This window comes from Akebia trifoliata, chromosome 13 (assembly GCF_017979445.1).
Source record: "Akebia trifoliata isolate Shusen 1 chromosome 13, ASM1797944v1, whole genome shotgun sequence".
Taxonomy (NCBI): domain Eukaryota; kingdom Viridiplantae; phylum Streptophyta; class Magnoliopsida; order Ranunculales; family Lardizabalaceae; genus Akebia; species Akebia trifoliata.
Genome location: NC_141387.1, coordinates 753,572 through 768,276, shown reverse-complemented (window position 1 = coordinate 768,276; position 14,705 = coordinate 753,572). Strand labels below are relative to the sequence as shown.

The window sequence follows — 14,705 nt, the reverse complement described above, 5'->3', positions numbered from 1 at the left end:
TTGACATACTCCTCCTTACTCTCTTGACGTGGCATGCGACAGAACCATAGATTTTATTCCTCGAGATACACAAATGCACGTGTTTATGGGGATGTGTGGTTGTGCATCCCGAGGAAAGAAAATCTATGTTTCTGTCACATGCCACATCGGGAGAGTAGAGGGGGGAGTTAGGAAATCACGACTCCTTAAATATTGCTAGAATTAACTTCTCATCTTTGGCTTTCCATTTTCTTTTGGAATTTTTTCTAATCTCAAACAACGTTTGCTACTCAGCTTACTCATCTATTTCATTTACAACTTTTGTATCTTCTCATCTCAACCATTGGAAAAGCCCAAACCTACTTTGAGACTAATTTAATTGGAAAATTACTTTATGAATCGTGCTAGAGTGGATGCATTTCACATTGTGATGTTGTGGAGGTGTGCACCAGTGCACGGTACCATATATGCTTTTCATTTGCATCTTAAGGAAACATATCTAAGGTTCCGAGCACACCTTCACATCAGCACAATGTGAAACATAGTCACTCCCAACATTTTCCTTACTTTATGGACCCTGTCAAAGGGACATGATTCTAAATGTACCTTTGGAGTGGTATCTTAACGACCCAATTAGTAAAATCTTTTTTCTTAATGCCCCCTCACACCAAGGCAAACTCAATTTGTCGAGATTGACAATTCAAGTAGATCTAACATCTAAATTGTCGATCTTGACAATTTTGAATTATAGGTCTCATCAATTGAAAGGGGTCAAAGGTATTAAGAAAGAAAAAAAGAGAGATTTATCGAACAGACCTATCTATTGCTATTCTATTATGAAAACTCCTTTACTTTATCAAGTTTATTGCTGAATAAACCTTACTTTATGAATCAGGCTAACATGACTAATTTAGTAAGATTTAAAATCTTACTAAGATCATTGGGCCCATGTGGAAAAACTCATATTCAAAACAAACAAAAAAATCCTTTTTAAACTTGATTAAAGATGTTAAAATTGAATGGCTACTGAACTCCCAAATTTAAAATTAAAATTCAACTGTAATAATTAATTTTGTTTTTGGAAGTTCTTAGAATTATGTCCTTTATAACCCTATGGCATAAGATCATGTTTTTTATCCCGAAGAGATTAGAATCTATTCCAAGATATGTTACAACATCAATTCCCCACTCCAAGGTTTGGTGGGTAACAAAACTTCATAAAATAATGATCATTGGGGGGTAAATGTCTCAACGTTTGATGTCTTTTACGCGTGAAATCATTTCCACGTTTAATTGTCCAGGTCAGCACGCGGCATGAGAGACATGAGAGTCGAGTGTTGGTGGTGACCGGTCAACCGTATGACAAACCGGTTGTGCCAGTAGTCTAGTATAAGATATGGAGTTGACGACTTGACGTACAGTTATCATATTTTGGTGGACTAGGGTTTTTCAAACAAAAGAGGGGAAAAAGAAAATTTCCTAATTCCCCTTTAAATCGAATTTGATTTTTAGTTCTCTTTCCAAAGTTGTAGTTTCAATGGTTCTTCTGTGAAGTTTTGCTGGATTTCGTGTCGTATGGTGAGTAGTTTTGCTTCGATTTTTTTGAAATCTAAAGGGTTTGATTCTATCGATCTTTTGTATCTCAGCTACTAATCTGATTGTTATCTTATTTTAGATATCTCGAGATTGAACCCTAAATTGTTACTTTAGATCTTGTGATGGATATTAGGAAGTGAGTTTGAACTATAAAATTACTGTTTTTGGTATTGGGTATGTTCATATTGATTTGTTTCTGTTACTTTTGATTTTGATGAAGTTCGATTTGGCGTTTGTGTTGAAAAAATTTGAATTTTTATGTGTTTGTGACTGGAGATCATCTTTGCTTATTATTTTTCAATCTTATGTTGTGTCTGGTTCCCATGTTTGCACCTTTTTTTTTTGTGCTCAAAAGCTCCCAAAACTGATCCTAAAAGTGTTTTTTTTTTTTTTTTTTAAAACCCCTAGAATAAGCATTGTATTGTGGATTTTTCATGTAAATTGTATAGAAGAAGATTGATTGATTAAGAAATTGGATGGTTCAGATTCATCAAGGAGATCAAAGTGTTGAATTAGACGAAGCATCAAAGAGAGTAAAATAGCACACAAAACACAAGGATTTACGTGGTTCGAAAAAATTGCCTACGTCCACAGGCAGTGATGAAAATATATTGATGAAGTCACGAAAACAATACAATTTTAGGTTTTCTAGATAACAGAATATCTAACTTCCTAGGCCTTCCAACATATTTTCTATTACCAAAAATACCCTGAACCCCCCAACACTCTGCGATGAACCTGAGTCTTGCGTACCTCCACCTACCTAAGATTAGGGCCAAAACTAACACCAAGTCCCAACTACACATGAAACACTTTGGAATCTGCATGTAGTAAGGACTTTGATCTTCTTATATGAATCTGATCCGTCCTATATTGTAATCAGACTCTTCTCTTCTGTAAATTGTACTGTATGTTTTGTTTTCAAAGTATATGCATTGAAAGAAGGTATAGGTCTAGATGATTTGAATGTCGAAAAATGATTTATGTTGCAGACCCCAATGTGTAGGATGAGGTGTGGAGGGTGATGGCTATGTTGGAAAGTTAGGCTGTGTTTAGGTAATTCTTTTTTGCACCCAATAAACATTTCTTTTTGCTCAACATATTTAAAAATCCTTCTTTTTTTTTTGTGTGCATAATATTAGCTTTTTTTTTCCTTGAATTGCATCTTCTGCTGGTGGGCTATTTAATTTGACTTGGGTGAATTTTTTTTGTTACTGTTTCCATCTTTAGACCATTCTTATATTTGTTTGAACGATCTTATTAAGCAGTATTTGTTAATGGTTAAGGGAATTCTGTTGTAGTTATGGAATTGTGAGACATATATCTGATGGGAGCATCGTCCATTGCTAACCTCCAAGACCAACCTCCACAAAGAATGCTGCCTCCACGTCAGCAGCCACGACCTGCAGGACTACGTACATCCTTATCCTTAGTTCCATCAGACGGTTGTGGTTCTCCTGATCCCCAAGGACCTGCTTCAAATACTGAGCAGGTTCGTGAGTCCCCGTCAGAGAGTGCAAGCTCACAAGAAACCTGGCCTGCAAGTGACGCAATGATGGGCAAAAAACTGGAGAATGAGAAAGGAGGAGAGAATGATTTCCCCGAACAATCTGTTATTCGACGTGTTTCTTGCTCTGATAAGATTTCTCTTCGGGACATAGCTAGAGAAAGAGTGGAGATAATCTCTGAAAGGATGCACCTTCTTCCAGACGAACTTCTTGATCAGCTCAAGACTGAACTTCGGGTTATTCTTGAAGGAACAGGTGGCTCTCAGCATAGAGAAGAGTTCTTGATTCTGCAGAAACTTGTTCAGAGTAGAGATGATTTGACAGCTAATACTCTAATTAGAGCTCACCGGGTACAGATGGAAATCCTTGTATCAATAAACACAGGAATTCAGGCATTTTTGCATCCAAGTATCTGTCTCTCTCAGTCTTCCCTTATTGAGGTTTTCTTGTACAAGAGATGCAGAAATATTGCGTGCCAGAACCCGCTTCCAGCTGATGACTGCTCCTGCGAAATATGTACCACTAGAAATGGTTTCTGCAATCTTTGCATGTGTGTGATCTGTAAGACGTTTGACTTCGAGGTGAACACTTGCCGTTGGATTGGTTGTGATTCGTGCTCTCATTGGACACATACAGATTGTGCAACTCGTGAGGGACAAATTATTATGAGCCCGTGTGTTAAGAATGGTGCAGGAGGCCCCAGTGAGATGCTTTTCAGATGCCGGGCTTGCAATAAGACTTCTGAGTTGTTGGGGTGGGTTAAAGATGTGTTCCAGAACTGTGCGCCTGGCTGGGATCGAGAAGCTCTAATGAGGGAGCTCAATATTATTAGTAGGATCTTCCGTGGAAGTGAGGATCACAGAGGAAGGAAGCTGTTTTGGAAGTGCGAAGAACTTATTGAAAAGATGAACAATGGAGTTGCAGAGTCAACAACTTGCAAAGTGATGCTTTTATTCTTCCAAGGTCTGTAGTTTCTTATGCACTGGAATTTAGTTAATTTTCCATTGCTAACAAGCCCATTTTGAGTAACACAACCTGCTTTATAGCTGTCACAAATTCCCAGGGCCCCTTCATATTTTAAGACCTGTGTTAGTTACTTGGCCTTTGCTAATGAGAGCTGTTATTGGCACCCCAACTTTAACTTACTACACCCAAATTTCTTAAATTATTTATTACATTCTAATTAAAGATCAAATCACACCATTCAAATACTACAAAAGCTTGGTTCAAGTTATTACCTCAACATTACAAAGCATTATAACACATTCAAACAACTTCAAAGGGAGTTTACAAGTAGGATTGTAAAATCTTAAATCTAACAAATAGATATCTAAATGTAAGTTTATTTTACTTATTTTGAGCCATTTGACCTTTTTTTTTTTTAATTGGGGTGTAATTAGATGTCATGTTCTGATTTTGTTATCCAAAATTGGTCAACAGTTTTTCTTAAACTTCCTCATTAGTATTGAATCAATGTTCCCTTCATTTGGTTGTTCCGATGTTCACTAAGCTGTCTTTCATCTACACACACAGAGCTTGAGAATGACCCCCTGAAGAACCCTGAGACTGAAGACAGTGGGCATCTGGTAGCCCCACAGGAGGCATGCAACCGAATTGCAGAAGTGGTGCAAGAGACCATAAGAAAAATGGAAAAGGTGGCTGACGAGAAAATGTGGATGTTCAAGAAAGCACGTTTAGCTCTTGAGGCTTGTGATCGGGAGCTTGAGGACAAAGCCAGGGAAGTGGCGGAGCTAAAGATGGAGAGGCAGAGGAGGAAACAACAGATTGATGAGCTGGAGAGCATTGTGAGGCTTAAGCAGGCTGAAGCTGACATGTTCCAACTCAAGGCCAGTGAGGCAAGGCGAGAGGCTGAGAGACTCCAGAGGATTTTACTTGCTAAGTCAGAAAAGACAACGGAAGAGGACTATGCTAGCAGGTACTTGAAACAACGGTTGAACGAGGCCGAGCTTGAGAAGCAGTATCTGTTTGAGAAGATAAAACTTGAAGAGAGTTCAAGGGCATCCAAGAATGGTGGAGTGGGGATGACCCTTCCCTGATGTTGCTCAAGAATGTGTGCAAGATTGCCTCCAAACCACCTTTACTGTCTGGTTGCAGTTCCTTACTGTTCATTTATGTGTGAAATAGAATGCTGTTGTTGTTTTATGTGGGCTTTGAACTTCTGTTGCTAGAACTATTCTATCCTAATTGTGAATTTTACTCCCCCATCCCTTGAAATAGACCAACTAAAATTTGTTTGCATCTTGTGCCTTACTTTATTCGCTCTAAGCTTTGATCAAAAACTATTAGTGTCATGGTTTTGCTCGTTACGGTGTGACCTGAAAATAAGCCTAGAAAACCTCACGAGAATTCTTGAAATGCCATGATTGTGAACAAATGTTGGCAATGTATACTAATGTTTGGAAGATAATTTACAAGACAGCACTTGATTCCGAGACATACAAGACTGATTGGCATCAGTTGTCTGGTATCCTATTAGGCAACATTGGCATAGGCAACATTGGCATAGGTACTTGATAGCTCACAATGGACACCTTGATTCTTGGTTTGAATCTTTACCCATTTTGTTGAATACTTGCATAAATAACCATCATTTTAATAAACCAATCATATAAGGGCATCACCAAATTCCTCTCCTCGACATGTCGGTTCAAGAAGTAGATTCCCTAGACCGAGAAAGAGACAAGACTAAATGCATAACCTTTATACTAGGTGAGATCATGGTTTTAAAACTCATTCGAGATGGAGACGTATCACTCGAGTTAACTCGATATCAAAGTTGAACGAGACCAACTCACAAGTCACTTTTTGTACCAAGATTTATTACCTCACGTTGAATTTTTTGATTTTTTGAACAAGACATCTCAAACGTATCGGAAAACTCATCCGAGATGACTCGGTATCGGGCTTGGACGAGACGACACGAAACCGAATTTTAAAACCATGGGTAAGATGGTTATGTTGTATAAATTTTGTCATTTATTTTAAAACCCAATCCATTCTTTCAAAATGTAGGATCATCATCATCATCCTCAAAGTCTTATCTCAAGGATTTGGGGTTGAATAAACGAATCATGTTCCTCCAGTCCACTCTATTTAGAATCATGTACTCATATCTACTTTCTTACATAAAATGTAAGTTATGCACGAAATGGTAATTCTATAAGGTTGAATTTCTAACACGTCCAGTGCATATATGTACGCAGCAAGGTGATCTAAGCCACTGAATTGTGATGGCTGAGAACTGTATAACTGTGATCTGATCTAAAAGGCCAGATGAAATTTGTAGTGGCAGACAATTAGAGAAATCTGTATTTTTAATATCATATATAATTTCAGATTCAAAACGTAAATTAGTGTCTAAGACTTTAAGGTCCATTGAATGATTAGAGAGTGATGTATTATGAGTTGTATTCTCACATTGGATGGCCTACACACAGCTGTTGAAGTGATGGCAAGATTTAGTCCTTTTTTTAATAAATCTTTGATGCATTTGGGCCTAAAAAAGATAGAATCTGGTACATCACATGTCCCCAACGCAAAGGTTTTGGAGCCCTCACTCTCTTATGCTTGTCACATCATGAACAAATCATCCATCTCTCCCTCTCTCAATCCACTAGTTGATGATGATTTTTAAGTGATTGAATGTTAAAATTCAATAGTGTCCCAAATTCCTTCAAACTTGGACATTTTTAATTCTTAAATATGATTAATGGGTTTAAAATAATAATAATAATAAACCCTAGAGTGGTTCAATGGCAATTTCGAATCCAATAAGTCATAGATTGTGTGTTCGATACCCAGTATGAGCAATATTTTTGTAGGGCCACCCATAAGGACATTCACTAACTATCTTGGTGCATGTGACGTGCAAGTGGTGCACGTGCCTAGGGGAGGGTCCCATATGCCTTAGTCTCAGTCAGGTCCCCCCCAGTCGAATGTAAGTTCAAATGCCCCCGTTATCAACAAAAAAAAAAAAATATATATATATATATATATATATAGTAATAATAATAATAGAAAACATAAGAGGGGCTATTCCAAATCAACTCTCTCTAGTTATCTTACTTAGCCAAAATTGAAATAAACTCTCTCTAGTTATCTTGAAATGTTAAGCCAAAAAAAAAAAACTACTGACCTCTAACAACATTTGAAGCTATGAAAGGATATTTATTAAAATAATAATAATAATTTTTTTACAAAAATCAATATTAATTCGAAGGAAATTAATTTCAATTTATAGAATCTTATATTTTTCCTCTATGTCATTTGTACAATTATTGGAATATATCATTCGAGACCCACCAGGGGTTAGTTGAGATGGTAAGAAGCAACTTGATGTATTCCCCAGGTCGTGACTTCAAATCTTTATGCGTCTCTCCATAATAAATATGGCTACTTAAATATTGTAACACGTGACTGGGTGGGAAGATGAGTGCGGCCTTAAGGAGATTAGTATCACCCAAGGTGGAGATCCCCCTTGGGTTTCCAATACATATATCATCCAAGCTGCATTAAAATAAATAAATAAAATAAAATAAACTATGTCAAAAACTTTATTTTGAGTGTAGACTTGGCCTCTTTGATTTGGGTAGACAAATTTGGAGTTTATTTATTAGTTTTTCTACAAATTAATGAGTAAATTCGTGTCTACACGTTTACTTTATGCATCTCATCATGCACTAGAAAACAAAATATTGTCCAATCTATGCCGGCAAAACTAATCAACATTTAAAATACTTATTTGTAGACCAATATAGAGAGTAAGATTAGTTATCCAATATAATATAATAATATAAAAAATAAAAAATTGAAGAAAAATAAGATAGACTTATTCAAAGACGTATCAACCCTTCCAACATTCTAAAAAATTTGTGCTCATAAATCACAATAATCTACTATTATTATTTATGAACTATGTCCAAAAGTTTTTTATCATCAAGGGACTATCATTTCAACTTATTATTTTTATTTTTATTATTATTTTCAACATCCCATCCCTGCTATAATTATTTTATAGATATATTTTTTTTAATTATCCAAAATTATTTTCTATTGGATCACTATGTAATATATTAAAAGAGATGATTTATCTAACTTTTGATTATTAGTTTTTGTGAAAATCATCTCCACAAGTGATTGTTTTTTAGTTAATTGATCCGTATAAATAGTTGAGTCCCTTAATCTCTTTAATATTTGTCTCACTTCTTAGTGGACTGAGTATCGATAGAGTCGTGATAATCTAATGCCCGTCTCTGACATACACCCCCATCACAGAACCGTAGATCATTTGCCTTGGGATACATAAGAATCTTACTTATAAAACCAATTTTCTTCCAAAATATCCAAAAGTTACCCCAACTTACTTAATATTTAATTCTTAAAAAACTTTATGTTTCCAAGAATTAGACATATAAGTGTATGAAGGAACCCCTATGACATATCGAGACGACTCAATCAAACTAGATCATGAAAATTAGTTTGAATGTGGTACCAACGTTGCGTGTTAGGTCCGTGGTATATGGTCTAACTTGCCTGCCTAAAAAACAAATAAGAGAAAATTTAAATCATTAGTTGAAATCCAACTTATATATTACTAATTCTTCATTAAAAAGTCAAAGTTAGGTAAAATACTTAATCAAATGATCATGATTTCAACATATCTAAATTTTATTGTCGCACGACTTCGATCAAATGGTTACCTCTACAAGGAACACAAATCAAGAATGTTCTTGTATGGGTTGCCATCTTCCTTCCAAGCAAACATGGAGAAATGTGCTTTGGAATCTTTGAAAGAAATTCTCAATTCTTGGGTTGAAATTAGAGAACCCTTACCCTAAAAATAATATTTTTTATCTTTTTTTTTTTAATAGTAATTAATATAATAGAGTGATTATGAGTGTGGTGTTGCATTCTACTTTTTATTAAAAAATTAAATAAATAATTTTTTTATTATCCAATAGAGTACAAAGAATCTCTCTTTCACCATTTAGTCACATGGGCCTCAATGAAAAAGTTCCCGGGCAAAATCTCATTTTCTCATGGTACGAGATAGACAAGTTTATCTCGCAATATATTGTTTTTTCGAGAGAAATATAGACAACCTCTTAGGTATTGCCACGTGGTGGAATATCAGAGTACAGGCTACCACTATATTTGACTTACGGATTTTGCTAGACCAGTGCTAGGTACAGTGTAGTATAAACGTGTCAGTTAAAAGCAAAGAGAGATGCCTTTGGTATTTTTATTTTTCCCAAAAATACCCTCGTAATGTTATGGTTTGACAATTGTGGTCACCGAATGGAGTTTTGTCTGTTGTGCTTCGGCACCGTATCGTTTTATGACTAACTGGATATGTGGGCCCTTTATGAAGATGTACACGTGGCACTTTATGTGATTTCGCCGTTTTTTTAATTGTTGGAAGAAAAGAGACAAGTGTTAGATGTCAGATGTGAGCTGTCATGGGCCCCATTTCTTTTGTGCACGATGTTGCAAAAATTTACATCTATAGAGAGTCAAAAAAGACGAATTGTGATTTGACGTCTTGAAGGGATGAAGGATACTTTATGTAATAATAAATATTAATTGAGGGATAGTTTAGTCTTTTTCTTTTTTCGGGATATTTTGGTCATTCTTATAAACTTGTATGGTTATAGAGGGAATGTAGAGTGAATGTTTTTATGAGGCGAGTTTTTCACGAGGAATTGGATTCTATGATTAAAATGATCTGGTGCTACTCGGGTAAATACGAAAGGTAGGACAGTCTATCACAGAGGAGAGGCATATGATAATGTTACTGTGCATCGAGATACACAACACAATAATGATCCTATAAATCATTTTGTGGGACCAACTAAGAGATATCGTACACATGGTAACAAAGTTCGGATTTGATAATTGTAGAGAGTAAAAGTGATAATTGATCAAAATCCTACATGTGTTCTGATCCAAACATGAAGTGGGACAGGTAAGAAGAACTTGACTAGAGTAAGTGGTACCAGATCAATAGTCTAGTCCTACTCAGTTGCAGGTCAAGGTAACGACAAACACTTGCTCTGATAGCAGAGCAAGAAAAAGTTGGTAAATATACACAGATCTTCGATCTATCTTTAGACTTCCTAATTTAAAGGATAAATCCTAAGAATCCAGGAACATTAAATGGAGTAATTCTAATTCAATGAGATTTCCTTTTGGATAAAGGACTTCCCACAATGAGATTTTGAGTTTGAAGGGACGTAGAATGAAATTCTCATTCTAGAGGAAACCCTATAAGAGGGAGAGAGATTGAACGAAAAATGAGATCTTTTTTCTTTCAGCAAAATTAGATAATTAACTTATCTTTTTCTTCTAATCTAATTTGGGTGTCAGAAGATTCGTGACAGGTACTACATATGTGCCATCAGACAATGGAGCAAGCATCCACCAGAGCTGCAGAGCAGAGTTGAGAGAGGTAACCTAGAATCGTCTCTACAATAATTATTCGATAAGACTTCAAATCGGTTAACTCAAATAAATTCATAGAAGTTTTATGAAAAATGGGAATTTTTTTGAAGAATGTACAAATGATATTTTGTGAATGTTGAAGAATAAAAAAATTTTAGGGTAAAAGGTAGAAATACCATCATATTTTGTGATTAATTGATTAATTCAATTGATTAGTCTCTTATTCAGAGAATTTTATAATGTTTTGGGAAAAAAAATTGGAGAATTTTATGATTATGATCATCTGATTGATTGAACTAATTACGAAAAAGCCAAAAGATCCTATGGTAAAAAAAAAAAAAAAAAAAAATTGCACATAAATGTTTATATATTTGTCCTTTTTTAATAGGTTTGACTTGGCCAGATTCCTCTCGTCCTTTTCGTAGCTAAGGTGTTGAAGGTGGAGACAAATATGGTAAGGGATATATGTTGAAACCGATTGAATGGTGCGATGTGAACCATCGTGGGATGGCCCACAAAATGGATGGTGTGTGATGCTTGACATCATAAGTCCTACGGTGGAAAATTAGTAGATCTGATTGCATTGTTTCTAGCTTAAGCAACTTGTTAAATTAGTCTTATTGGTTATATATTTGATGCAATGTGATGTAACTTTTTGAGAATAAAATCATTTTAATTCAACATGCAACACCAATAACCCACCTACCATCCTTAAATCAAAAGCGACCCCTTTGATTAGTAAACATTGTGTGTGCTTGAACACACGACGTAGGGTTGTTGCTTTCGGATTCGATCATTTAATTTATCTATTATTATAGAACAAATACAAATAAAAGAATTACTAATTTTATTTTCTTCTTAATTAATTCTTATGTTTTAAAACATGTGTAAGGATATTGGGAATGTTCCTAGCTGGTGGGGGTTAGATTTTTAAGTCAATTGGTCGACGTATTGCAATGCAACTTTGAGGTTGTGATTCGTATTTACTTTACCTACCAAAGAAAATTAAATAAAGCTTTTACGAAACATGAAACATGAATATGTTGAGAAATCTAAACCCGTGATAGACAAGTAATTCTGATTATAAGAAGGGTTGGATTATTTACACCCACTTTTTTGTTTGTCTCACCTATTTAAACGTTATTTTCTAATAAATAGTGAAATTACTTGTCACACCCACTTAAAAAAATATTAATTTTTGTTCAGTAGGAAGCACCTGATTAGTTGGATCCTACAGAATCCACTTGAAAGGAATCGATAAGGACTTATCGATTGGAACATTATAGGAACCTATGGAATCAGTTTATGTAGATTTAGTAAGTTCCTATCGAATCTATGTTGGCGAATTCAGTATTGACTTACCGAATGAAGTTTTGTTTGATTTTTTTTTTTTTTGCTACCGAAATTTTCTAACAACTACTAGATTAGGAGTTGAAATTTCCTTGATCAATGCTAACCTATTTTGCAATCTCTATGGGTATTGCTTCTTTTACAATTGATATCTTAGTTGAAACTTATGTAGGTTCAAAGAAGATGAATAGTGAGGCGAATGGGTGAGAAAGAGAGAGAAGAAGAAGAAAAAAAAAGGAGGAGGAGGAGATCGAAATAGATTCGGTAGGGGATGGTGGGTGAAAGTAGTAAAGTGGGTGAGACAAGAAATTAGGTGGGTGCAAGTAGCGTACCCCTTATTAGAAATCCAATTAATGAGACATTTTTTTAGAATTTCTATCATTGCAAAAAAGAAGAAAAAAAAATAGTCTCTAACATTATCATTTAGATATAGAAGTAAACCTAAAACTAACATTTATATGAACTATCTAAAAATGAGATACACCTTTAGTGTATAGTTGATCATCTAAATGAAAATAATTTTTATGAGGATAATCTCAAAGATACGGATAATCTAGTGCATGGTTGATCATCTAACATGAAAGAGATATGAACTTAATTAGTGATCTAATCTTTTTGTTAGGGTTGTCATTCTCTCTCTCAATCCTCTCTCTAGTGCTTTGGAAGAAATTCCTTCTTCAATCTTTGCTCGTAAAATATGGAAACCCGCTCCTAAAATGTTGGAAAGTTGCTCTTCACGAAGATTCACATCTATCCATTATGTTTAAGTATTTTTTTTCTTAAGTAATTATTAGCCATATATGTCCTAAAAAAAAATTGCACTGAAATATTGATGAGTTTTAGAACTAAAAGATAACAATAGTGTAACTATGAAAAAATATTACTGTAATAACAAAATTAATCTAAAACCTTTAAAGTAGAAGAAACTTTAATCATTAAAGTATAAATTGACTATTGAATTACTAATAAATAATTACATAAATCAATAGGATAATGATTTTCTAATGCCCCCTCTGACATACGCTCTCATACACCCCATGACGTGGCATGTTCTAGAACCATGGATCTTTTTCCTCAAGATACACAACTGCATATATTTATGGGGATGTGCAGTTGTGTATTGTGTGGAAAAAGATTTGTGATTCTAGCCCATGACACATCGATGAGTGTATGGGCGCGTATGTTAGAGGGGGCATCATAAAATCATGACTCAAATCAATATTCTATTATTGTAATTAACTAGGGCAGGAAATAGCATAATAACACTAGTGATACTAGTCAAGTTCTATTAATAGTACAAGAAAATACAACCAGTACATGAAGGCGCGTGTGAAAAAATAATAGCTATAGACAATGGTATACCCATTATTGTACTTTTCAATATGAAATTTATTGAAAAAAATTTGCTTCTTTTCTTAAAAAAATTCAATCATAAATTGTAAAAGAATTATTTTTTTTCGCAACAGAGAGTAATTGGTGATGGAATAAGTAAGCAAAGGAAGCATACAAAAATAAGATTGATATTTGAGTATTTATTTATATAAAGCTTTGCCTCCACACCAAAACATATTTTGAACTTGAATTTTCTACATTCATGTTTTTGTTCTCGCTCGTGCACTCGCACCTGTTCCACGTTTTAGTTACTAAGGATATGAACGTATAAACAAGATACAACTTTGAGGTCTTATATTCAAATCCAACTTACTCATAAGGGAAAAGAAGAAGCAAAGAATGAGGCATATGTGTATATATATGTTTAGGTTGACTACAACCTACTTAGCAACAATCCAACCCAAAAGTTTTAGGTTGGAGCAAGGGCAGAGCCAAGATTTTCTTGTAGCGGGGGCAATCTATGGTTAGTTGTATAGCTGAAGAACTTGTATGATGGGAAAATTATTTGTGCTGAAAAATACAATTTGAGGGAGGTGAGGGTGTGGGGGCAAAAATTGGAGAAAGGTGAGGGAGTGGGCACAAATGGGGCATGTAATTAGTTGAAAATATAGGGGTGTCTCAAAATTCTGTGGGGACAATTGTCCCTACCGGCTCCTTATTAGCTCCACCCCTAAGTTGGAGAATTTTGAGTTTGACTTTACTTTGTAAGTTCAAGATCAAGATCCTAACCCTTGTTTTTTTTATATTGGTCGAGCTGTGGAGCCAATCTGTCTAATTCATGACAATCCTTTTCATACGTCCTTATTGAGTTAGGCTCCCAAACTTGATTGATACTTCTCTATGCATCATGTGAAGTAACTATAATATATATCCTCCTAAAATGCTCTTATCTTTTCCAAATTTATTAGGCGAGCAATCCGTGGATGACATTGATAATGACTATACGAGCCGAACGTTCATCCCCAACTATTGAATTCATGTGGCACTCAATGAGTAGAAGCCTAACAAATTAGTTAGGCTAGAGTTCTCTCCTTTTTATTATTGGTTTATTTATTGACAAAATACAAATAAAAATATTGTGAAAACATATGTTTTTGTTTTCAATTATGTAAAATATAATAAATTGGGGCAACCATGATTTAGATAATAATTTTATAGATTATGATGTCGTCATCATTTATATTCAACTAATCATAAAATTAAATCCCTTAATCAATAAAAAAACATAATTTAGTATTTTTTTTTAAACCAAGTCCACATTGCTTATGCTTTTGATTCTAGTATTTTATTTGGTTGTTAAGCAACAAGCTTCATCATCACCCTTTGTTTAAACTTTTTAAACTAGGGTTTTGTTAACATGTGCCCTAAGGGTATAGGTTAAAGTGCGTTAACCACACTTTGGGAAATTGAATTTTATAT

The 14,705-nt window shown here is 34.7% G+C and overlaps 1 pseudogene across 1 annotated transcript; it reads left to right on the top strand.

Annotated features, from left to right (window-relative positions):
- Positions 1–1,398: 1,398 nt before the first annotated feature.
- On the top strand, positions 1,399–5,342 carry LOC147387094 (OBERON-like protein; annotated as a pseudogene). The gene is made up of 3 exons (XR_015171291.1): positions 1,399–1,557; positions 2,862–4,046; positions 4,617–5,342. The product of XR_015171291.1 is annotated as an OBERON-like protein (transcript).
- Positions 5,343–14,705: the final 9,363 nt, after the last annotated feature.